Source organism: Camponotus vicinus, unplaced genomic scaffold, assembly GCF_025532165.1.
Source record: "Camponotus vicinus isolate PSW18456_S1 unplaced genomic scaffold, iyCamVici1.0 SCAF_6, whole genome shotgun sequence".
NCBI classification, from domain to species: Eukaryota; Metazoa; Arthropoda; class Insecta; order Hymenoptera; family Formicidae; genus Camponotus; species Camponotus vicinus.
Window position 1 is genome coordinate 18,111,072 of NW_028141978.1, and position 12,332 is coordinate 18,123,403.

The window sequence follows — 12,332 nt, forward strand, 5'->3', positions numbered from 1 at the left end:
TTCATAATGGAGAATTATTTTAAACAACATTGAAGCAGTTGAAGCAAATTTTTATAAATTTGATTCGCATGGTCATTTTTTATATAAATTATTCAAAATAAACAAAAATTAGTAAGTATGATAAGTATATAATACAATTCTTACAGGATTATATAAATGATTTCTTGCATATTCAGAAAAATTGGAAGAATTATTTACTAAAACGATATATGACGACGCTACCTAAATCGATCTACAGATGGCGCGTGGTAGACTTTTTCTCGCAGTCAAAATGAGACGAGAAGTAGTATAAAATACATGATAATGTTACAAGACATAAATGACACATAGGATTATATATTTATATTATATATGTATACGCGATCTCTGGTGCTCAGTAAGGACATTTCAATAACGTTCGCAGGTGTCATAATTTCTGTTTTTTGTCGAATTTCTGACATATTTTGTTTTAAACTTATTAAATTGTTTTAAATATTTTTTCCATCATATTCATTGTTTCAATAAATCTTTAAATATCTTTAGTAATCTCTATTTTATCCTTAAAAACATTTCTTTTGACATATTTGTGAAATACTTGTCGCCTTCATATTTTATTCGGCTTTACAAAAATGGCATCAATATCATATTGCGATTTATTCAATCTTTTAAAAGAAAATGGAAAAAATTTAAAAGATCATGAAGCGTTATTAGATATGGTTTTAGCAGATAGTTTTTTTAATTATTCGGAACATGCTAGAAATCATTTATATGATCCTATAAGAATATTTTGCAATAATTTATATAAGAAATGGTGTGATGCAAATCGGACTTATAAAAATTTCGTCAAAAAACATCAAACATGGTTAAATAAAAAATTCAATATTCCAAAGGAGGCTCTAGAAATCGTTTCAGTAGAAGTGGGTTCATCAAAGCCAAAGAAGACGAAACCATTTCATCAATTATCTTACAAACAAAAGAAGAGACGAACAGAAACATTAAGAACAAATAACAATGCAGATGAGTTGGCTTTTGCTACAAAAATGAACATGCAACAATCAGGAAATAAATATGTTTCAAATATTCTATCATATTTAGCGAACAATCCTGGAGAAGCTTCGAAAATATGGGCATTTTGCGAAAATAAAATCCAACATAATGAGAAAACATATTCCAGAGAAAAGGCTTTTGAAAATATCGCTGAATTTATCAAAATCGAAATACATACAGTTACGGATGACATCAATGGAACATGGTGTACATCTTTACCCGTCTTACTATCAAATACAATTAGCTAAAAAAGATTGTTATCCGTCCAAGGAGATGATAACATTTACAGAAACGCGGAAATCGAGTTACAAGCATTACTAGATCTTACTATTCAAAGATTATTGAAAGCTTTGAAAATTAATACAAACGAAGAATTAAAAAATTTAAAATTAATTTCTAAGTGGGGTTTCGATGGAGCTAGCGGACAATCGTTTTATAAACAGGGATTTACCGATAATATTGTTGATATAGACAAGCCGAGAGATGAATCAATTTTTGCAATTAGCTTTGTTCCCTTGAAATTGCTTAGTGATGATAATATGATATGGGAAAATCCACAACCTTCTTCAACAAAATTCTGTAGACCGATAAAATTTGAATTTATTAAAGAAAGTAATGATGTTATTAGACGCGAGAAAAAGAACATTGAAAACAAAATCAATAATCTATCTTCAACTCATCTGAACGAATATTATCGTGAAACATGAATTGCTGTTGACGATGATCGATGGTAAAGCTTGTCCATCCATAACAGAATCATCATCAATGAACTGTTATATATGCGGAGCAACTCCAAAGCAGATGAATTGTTTAGATATTGTTCAACAACGAACAATAAATTTAAATAACTTCAAATTTGGCATGTCTAGTCTCCATCGATGGATTAGATGTATGGAATTTTTGCTCCATATTTCATACAATCTTGAGATACAGAAATGGTCTGTAAGAGATCTACAGCAGAAAATTTTGAGATAAGAAAGGAAAAAAAATATTCAGGAACAATTCAGACAGAAACTCGGATTATTGATAGACGTGGTAAAACAGGGTGTTGGAACAAGTAACGATGGAAACACCGCTAGAAGATTCTTCGAAAATCCCTCAGTGACTGCAGAAATCACTGGGGTGGATGAAATAATAATAAGAAAATTTTCAATCTTACTGCAGGCTATTGCATCTAGTGAAGAAATTGATCCTGAAAAATTCGATATTTTTGCGAAGGACTTAGCAAAACTTATTATCGAAAAATACGGATGGTATTACATGCCAGCAAGTGTACATAAAATTTTATTTCATGGTGCCGAGATTCTAAGAAACGCTTTTCTCCCTATAGGACAACTATCTGAAGAAGTCATAGAAGCAAGACATAAGGAATTCCGACGATTTCGACTAAATAATACAAGGAAAAAAAATAGAAAATGCACAAATAAAGATATTATGTTTTCCCTTTTGATCTCATCCGATCCCTATACATATATCAAGTCTAAGACATTCAAGTCGAAATAAACTAAAAAAAAACAATGTTTCCGGAGACTCTTGAGTTACTTAGAGAACGGACTGAGGAAAAAAATTATGAAGTTCCGGATAATGGTATGAGTACAGGTGATGAAGAATCAGATGATTCAGATTCTATCTGAAGTTTTTCAGGTTTTTAAGTTATTTCAATTTATTTGCATTGATGTTCATTGTTGGAGTAGACAAAGGCACCTCCTTTAAAAAAAACTAGCCCAGAATTTAATTTTTCAAATTTTAATTGAAATGTATATTTATTTTAAATTATACTTTTTTCAGAGACTTTAATTTTATTTAAATTTAAGTTTATCGTAGGGGTAGGCGAGGGCACCCCCTTTAAAAAAAAACTAGCCCAGAATTAATTTTTCAAATTTTAATTAAAATGTATATTTTATTTATTTTATTTATTTTGAGTTATAATTTTTCAGACTTTAATTTCATTTAAATTTAAGTTTATCGTAGGGGTAGGCGAGGACACCCCCTTTAAAAAAACTAGCCCAGAATTAATTTTTCAAATTTTAATTAAAATGTAAGATATATTATTTTTTTATTATTTTTTATTTTTTTATATTATTATTTTTTTTGAATAATTTATATAAAAAATGACCATGCGAATCAAATTTATAAAAATTTGCTTCAACTATGTTGTTTAAAATAATTCTCCATTATGAATAACAGACAATAGATGCTCCGTAAGTCATCGCGCCAAGAATAGAAAGAGATATATAGTAAATAGGCACTTACGGGTACTCAATTTTTACAGATATTTGAAGTAAAAATATCATAAAATAATATCCATACTTAAATTATTTAGTCAAATGTGGTCAATTTTTTATAGATCTCAAAGAAGTTACGATTATAGAAGGTATTTCTATGTTTAAATAAAATGAGTAAATAAGTAATATACATAAGTGAAATTTTAAAACTATATGCAAAAAAAACTATTAAATATATCAAATTGGATGTGCATAACCAGACAAGGTAGATAAAAGCTTCATTGTGTAATTTTAAGTCAAACAGAAGTAATGTTTCATCAGCAATTTTGAAATTACGACACTGTTAATGTTTGAATGATGATGATGAACAAAATATCGATAAAAATATATTAATCGATTCAAAGGGCATCTATTTGATCAATCTACAATACATTTTTCATAGTTTGAATAGAAATATCGCGACTGTATTTTTCAGTCCATGTCCACTGATTTCAGTGTTTCGATCCACTGTGCGCCGGTTTGGATATCGAACCTGATAAAGAGCAGCAGATTGACGATAATTAATACGACATTCGCCAAGAATAAGCAACATGTCAACCCTTTCTTGTGAAGAATAATCACCCATAATTTTTATGTCAACAGATTTTAACGAATATCAGTAAGTGTTAACCGCCGATGAGATCAACCCATTCGAGTACTAAACTTTACCTTTTAATCTTAAACTTAATCTTATCGGTAAACAAAGTAATAAACAAGTGTTATTTTTTCATTGATAAGTGTCAAGGTATGGGGTTATTTGAAAAATGTTATATACAGGAAGATACAATGTAAAAGCAAAACTGCTTGTACAAACAGATTAAGAGATAAAGTTGATCTCATCGGCGGTTAACACTTACTGATATTCGTTAAAATCTACGTTGACATAAAAATTATGGGTGATTATTCTTCACAAGAAAAGGTTGACATGTTGCTTATTCTTGGTGAATGTCATATTAATTATCGTCAATCTGCTGCTCTTTATCAGGTTCGATATCCAAACCGGCGTCATCCGAATGCTGCTGTTAATCGAAACATTTATTTAAGAGCTCAACATGGTAACTTGATACGTAGGAGACGAAGACATGAATATGATGAGAATGATGTACGTGTATTGGTCGTTTTAGCTGCAGTTTACCTCAATCCTCATATTAGTAGCTATCAAATAGAAAAACAAACAAATATACCTAGAACTACCATTCTAAGAATTTTAAGAAACCACAGATATCATCCATATCATATAACGTTAACGTTACGCGCTAGTACTAACCTGACCTGCTTGTCGTCGGTCGTCGCGCGCTTTGCATCGAGTATCGCGTTCTGTTAACGCGTTTCTTTAATCGAGTGTGTAATTAATAATTAAATGCGTTAACCGTTTATTAAATTCGTACCGTAACCGTTGGTAAATTCCTCCTTTTATCAATCGTGAGTGATTAAGTGCGCGAGTAAATTTGTAAAAGTGTCGAAAGTGATGAAAGAAAAAACTTCGCTTATTTGTGTCAGACTGCGTGTTGAAGAAACGACGTCTCGTCGACGACGATTATTATCGTGCAACACACTGGGCACTACTATTTATCAGCAGTATGAAGAATCTCATTATTAAGGTAAGAATAAGTGAGTGAGTGAGTGAGTGAGAGAGTGAGAGAAAGAGGGAGAAAGAGAAAGAGAGAGAAAGAGAGAGAGTACGGTGCATGTGTGGATACGCGTGCATAAATACCCCCCCCCCACACACACTGATTGTTACACTCATCGTGTGCAGCAATCAGCTGATCGCGTCGCGCGCCCCACATGATCGCCTGTATCGGACGGTGAGTTGCGCCGTCCCTGTCTACCTCTTGTACTCGTTCCGTAATTCGCGAACTATTTTATTTAATAATTTAAAAACTAAGCCTCGTAGACAATTTTGGTAAAGGGAAAATCGTCTTAGAATAGACTCGACAATTTATCTTTTTAAAGACAAACGTCTGTTCAGAATCACCCTGTAGAGCGGCCACCACTGTTCACGCGAAACACGCATTGTCTCTGGATTGTACATTAATTACAGCTCTCTTCATCATAATTTCTCGCGGCAATTTAATATAACATCCCGCGCGCATAGGATTATACTTATTTATATTTACAGTTAAATTCTGTATTCGCGACAATGCCCAGCCACTATCGCGTTCCTGAAATTCTTCCAGCGATGCTAGAGTGGGTTCGATAACGCGACGCTCGTACCACTCGTGTAAATCGGATGTGGGAAAGAGTTCACAGTTTCTCGTATTGGTACTTTTATTTGCGCGCTTATCACCCGACACAAATTCACCATTGAATATAGTGTTCACTTTTACACTGTTGTGTCTTCTTATAACATCCTGCACATGTTCTATCACAATGTCTTTGGCATCATCGAGAAATTGACGAGGTTCGATATGATTTGCGTTAATCACAGCACCGGTCAGAATACGGTTATCGAACGCGGTATCAATCTCGCGCCACACAAGTTCATTTTGATGCGCGCTACATCTGACACCCGCGTTATTGTCGCCACTGTAATTACCACCACTGGGCATAAACTGTCTCTGCAATCGAGTCCTTGCACCTTCGAGTCGCGCGATCCGAGCAATCAGCGATTGTCGATTCCCGTTTGATCCGACTTTGCTCTTCCAGCGACTCGATGTACTCGTTGCATCGTTGTAGCCATGCAAAATATTCGCCCAAGGTGGCAATTTGGTTGGATCGCTCCACCAGGTCGCGTTCAGTCTGTTCGATGTTTTCCATTTTTTTTTCACACTTTTAACACAGTTTTCTATGGAGCACTTGCACACGTACATTGCATAATCGTGCAAAAATCTTTCTAACAGAACATCGCTATACTCTGACAACCGATGTGTCGATGCGCGTTCAAATCACGTATTGTGACTTGATGCGCTTCAATCCTCCCTGTATTTCGTCTAAACCTGTTTTTATTTTTGTGTAAAATAAATAAGTATGGTGTATCATAATAATCATTTATTTACATCTCAGAAAGAATTCGTTCTCTCTCACACGCGCGGCAAGGGCACAAAGCTGCCGAATATCGGCGCTGATACGTTGCAATTCTTCATAGAAAAAAAAAATATGGAAAATAATTCTGGATCGGCTCTAATATCCAATCCTCTTCAAATACCGCTGTTTACCAGCCGGACATCGGTTTATGATTGTTTATACTTGTAATTTCTTCGCATGCATTTCCATCCACCCAATCCTCTTCAAAGGAATACCGCTTATATTGTTTAATTCGAAAAAAAAATCTAGAATTACTTATATTGTGGGAGAGGGGTGTATCGCAAGAGCACAAAACTATTTTGTTTGCGAAAACATGTCCCGACGCGTTAGTCTCGGCCCGAAGACCCAATCCTCTTCAAATACCGTTGTTTATCAACCGGACATTGGTTTATGATTGTTTATACTTGTCATAAAACATCCAACACGTCCCCAAGCGTCCCCCGCCCCGCCCCGCAGCCCCCGCGCCGATGAATCCCCTCCGTCCCGCGTGACGTCATTCCCCCACGCCGCTGAAATCCCCTCGCACCTCACCCCCCTGAGATCCCTGCGTTAGAACTCTCCTTGTATACCTACTGTTAACGTATGACGGGTCGAATACAAGAGGCAGGCAAGGGTAGCGCGATTCACCGTCAGACGCGGGTGCTTACGCGGAGCGCCTGCTGCGATCAGCTGGTCGCTATACACATACAGACACACATGCGAACACATACATTCTCTCTCTCTCTCTCTCTCTCTCTCTCTCTCTCTCTCTCTCTCTCATTCGCCCACTCACCTGTAATTTTTTTTTTTTTTTTAACGAGAGAGGGGAAAATGCATTTTATGCATACCCACCGGTCGATCCAGTGAGTTATGTAGGACTCGAGTACCAAGTCGAATTACCAACTCGGTACTCCCTACCCATTAAAAACCCCTCTCTTTTCACGAATTTCCTTTGACACACTGTCCCTCTGACTTCCCGAGATCTGTTTTCACATAACAAGCTCAAAAAATAGTTATTATTACCTTGTTCGATGACTTTTGATGTATTGCTGTAATTGCTTGAAGGAGAAATGAATTTTCCGATAGATCGTAGTGTATAATCGTATATACGCACGGTGTGAACGCCGCTTGAGGGACAAACTCGCTTTGCTTGTGTGCGTGCGAGCATACGTACGTGAGACTGAAGAAAATCCGGGAGGAAAATAAAACCTAACGTAAAATGTCACAATTCTGGCATACGGTTATCATTTCTCGGGATTGGCTGCATCGATTTTATTCAAACTGGTCGCAATCGAAAGCTTGTATCCACATTATATTATAAAAGTGCCGTTAGATTTTTGCTTAAGGTCTTAGTTTCTGAAATATCTTAATCGAAAGTTTATATGACGTGAAATTCCGGATAAGCTACTTGGTAGCGCCGCGTCGAGAGCAGTGACTCTCAATGCTCGGATCCTGTTTTTATGTACTTGGCGTCGCGACACTACCGCGTCGCTTGAAAAATAATTTTTTTCTACGCGACAGTGCCCTCTTTGCTACCATCACTACACCGGCATAGATGGTATTGCTTTTCGCGGCGCTCGGCCGCTAGTATGCACTTGGAGTGGGGAAAACGGCACACAGTGGTCCAGATTGTGAATTTAGCGGCTCAAAATTCGTACGCACGTGGGCGCGATATAAAATGCTTATGTAATTTGTTATTTTTCTGTTATTTTGCCAGAAAAAAAGAATTTAAGAAAAATTTTGTTCGGAAATGGAATTATTGGTTGATGTTCTTCAAGGCATTATTCATTTTACATTATAATATAAAATTTTATTATATATAAATTTTATTATATTATATATAAAAATAACTATATTTTAACTTATTAACTTATATATTATTAACTTATATATAAAAAAATTATATTTTTAATAAATGATTTCTTGATATAATACATTGTGGTTTCAATGGTCCTTTATTGCGCAAAATTTGAAACGGATCGTTATATGTCAAATTGTTATTATTGTTAATTACACTATTCATGGTGTCAGTATTTATATCTCTATAATAGAATAAATACACACAGAATATAATAATGAAAGATGTATATATATAGGTATATTTTCGAACCTCATATATACACCCACCCACAAAGAATAATATAGATACATAATATAAAAAACTAAAAATGTGATACGTACAATAATGATGTATATGGAGATATTAAATAATAATAGTGTCTTTTATAAAAGTGAAAAAAATTATATATATAAAATTATGATTTGTCAATTTCAAAAAATCAAACGTAGCTTGGGAAAGAAACTGGTATGCTTTATTTGTATGACTTCTTTATTTGAAAACTGCCTACATTACACTTATGTGTGTCTTCCGTTGTTGTTTAATAACAAAAGAAAGAAAGAGAGAAAGAGAGAGAAAACATCTAGCAATTGTTCCAAATGATCCGGCACGGCGGGCGCTCGCGCTGGCTGTGCCGCGACCGAGGCCTTGCCTCGCGCTCGCCTGTATAACATTGGATATAGAATACGTTGCAGAAGACGCAATTGCGAATCAATGCAAATAAATTTTTTTTATTCGACAGGGATATATTTGTACTATATTTTCATCATAGTTACATTAGAGTAAAACAAGGTAATTTTTAGTAATATCACAATATGTCAACAAATTGATTAAAATATCATATTTACTTCAAACATATATGAATTTTTTACAAGATTAAATATATATATATATATATATATATATATATGAGTTCATTTAATACACTTATCTGCAATTTTGATACTTATAGTAAAATAAAACATTAAACTAGTTTATTATCAACTGAAATTATCAAAAGTGAAACAAGAATAGCATCGCGCGCGATGACGTTTTTCATTGAGTTTCACGTTGTATTTGTGCTGGTTCTTCACTACACTCATGATTTTGTGTTTAAAAATGCATTTCTAATCTTAATTAAGATGTGTACTTCAAAGTTATGATCATTAATAGTTTTATTTCTCACTTTCAAAAAATGGGTTTTGAGCCGCTAAATTCTTATTCTGGACCACTGTGCGGCACCGAGATCCGGACTCTGGTCATAACATACCCGCTCTAAATTTTTCAATATTCAAAAATCAAAAAAGACTGAATCGCTAAAACTACTTAAAGTTGCTTTCAAATTTCCCGGTGGTTTCCTCCATCACTCCCTTCCTTTTACGTGTTCCCGTTCCTATTTCGTTCCTAAACTTCCCTCTTCCTCCCCCTCTCCCTCCTCTCCTGATGCAGTAATATGCAGTCGACATCTTGGCGCACTCACCTCGCACATTATATTATGCGTTTTAGTGAGCTTCCTAGTTTTGTTGCGTCATTCTCTCTTATTATTTTTACTTTACTACATTTCTTTATTGTGATATCTAGTTTTTGTCAACATTAATTTTACATATTTGCGATATATCTTCGACTCTATCGTTCTTTTCAATTCTATTAGTTTAGTTTATAGCATTGACTCTTTTGCAATTCAATTCACTTTCAAATAATATTTATTTAATATTACATTTATTTCTGACATTGAAAAAGACCTGGAAGCAAAGCTGCCAGATCTTCGCCGCGAGCAACATGCAACACGTCGTGGAGGGGGTAACGAGAATGTGAGCGTAAGCGTACGTGTGAGCTCGGCGCTTCGGCTAGCTTCGGATAGTAGAAGAAGACAGAATACAGTCTTCTGTCTTCTTCCTACCAACGAAACGACGGCCGACGCTACACGCTACTCGCTCCTCGATATCTCGATATGCGCTCAATGTTTCTGTTACAGCTTTTTTATCGTATAATATGTTTATAATATGTATGAGTGTATATATATATATATAATAAAAATGTCATACAAATATATATACAAATATATATACAACAATTGTTGCAGCAGCTGCTGCATATTAGGTGCATCCTGCAGCACCAGCGCATTCATTTCTGCCTCGATGTTTTCTATAAAATTATTAAGAAAAAAAATTATAACAAAAACATTAAAATTTCTTAATAATTTTGTATAAATAATGATTTACTTACGAGACATTATGTTCAATCTGTCGCCGTGCTTTGGTGAACAGACACTGAGGCACACTCGGCATTTGTTCATTTGTTTCATGCCGTTTCATTTGTTTTATACCGTTCATTGTTTCGCGGTATTTTTTTTCATCAGATAATCTTGTCGCCTTGTACTGTAAACGTCGCATTGTCAAGTAAACGTATTTTTTTATACGTGCTCTGAAATCTTGGTGTTCAAGAAACTGTCACAATCCCGATTTGTGTGTGTGAGTTCCGATTATTTCAAATTTCTATATATCTAACATTTTTCATCTTTAGCTTCTTTTATTCACTCTTCTTTAATTCTTTGTTTCTGCCTATTTTTTGTCTCACAAAAATGTGTGATCAATTAAGAAAAAAATCTAAGCGAAGCTTTTCAGATGCTTGGCTCAATGATGATCGAATTAAATGTTGGATACGCAAAGTAGCTTTTGATGAGAGCTTGTATCATTGTATTATATGCAATGAAAATATTTCGTGCAACACACATGTTTTAAGACATGCGGATTCTGCGTGTCATAAAAATAGTATTAAAAAAAATAATTCATCTTTAAGTACTGATAATAAAAATAATAAAAATTCAGATAAAAAATATCCGAAAAATATAAATTTCAAGAACAATGGCTAGAGATTGAATTAATTAAGCCATGGTTACGCAAAGTATCACATGATGTAAATTTATTTTTTTGTTCATTTTGTGATAAATCCATGAGTGGTGGTTTATCGAAAATTTATCGTCACGCAGAATCCAAAGCACATATAGAAATATGTAAAATTAAAACAGAAACAAAGAATACAAACGAAAATATAAACATAACAGATGATTCACTTTTGTCGTTTGAAGAACGAAAAAAATAGCAGAAAATTCGATATGCTGCATTAATTGCTGATAAAAATATTTCACATCAAACTGCAAAAGAAATCCTCAACTTTTTTCAACATATTGGAAAATATCCTAATGTGTTAAAAAGCATGAGCATGGGCCGAACAAAAAGGAAAAACATTATTACAAATGTTTTGTGCCCAGTTGAAACAGATCGTGTCGTCAATAAAATTCAGAATACAAAATTTTCAATTTTTATTGACGAAACATCTGATATAACTAATGATAAATGGATGACTTTTCTTGTTCGATACGTTGATCCAGAGACATTAGATATTCGCTCACAATTAGTTAAATTAATTGATATTGATGCCAAAGATTCAAGTGCAGAAAAATTGTTTGAGGCATTTAAATGTGGAATGTGGAAATTACAGATAAATTTTTAAATATCGTAGCTTTATCATGTGACAATGCATCTGTTATGACAGGAAAACATTTATCATTTAAAAAACAATTAGAAGAAATATGTCTACATTTATTAACATTTTTATGCCCATGTCATTCCTCCGCATTAGCAGCGCATGCTGTATGTTCTAAAATGCCTGCATATTGCGAGGAATTTCTAAAAAAAATCGCTACTTATCTCAATAGCAGTCCAAAACGTACGGCTATTTTTCGTGAATTTTGTGAGTGTTTCCAAGAAACAAATCGCAAAATATTGAAATTATGTGATACACGCTGGCTTTTGCATTATTTATGTATCGAAAGACTTCTTGAATCTTGGGATACAATTAAATACTTTCTTACTGAAATGGTTGTGAGCGGAAAAACAAATTCTGGAGAATATCTATTGTCTATGATGGACAACGTAGAGATAAAAGCGTATTTTCTATTTTTAAAATACGTTTTGAATTTCTTTAATGCATTTAATGCATTTTTTTCAAGCATTAGGAACAAGGATTCATTTATTGCATTCAAAATCTTTAAACTTTCTTTTCCAAATCTGTCGAAATTTTATAAAAGAAGAATATTTAAAACCATTTTCTTCAAATATTATATTCTCATTAAAAGAAAATCAAAAACCTATTAATGAAATTATTTTGGGATCAAAATGTGAGGAATATCTGAACGAATTAACGCTGAAAGGTCACATAAA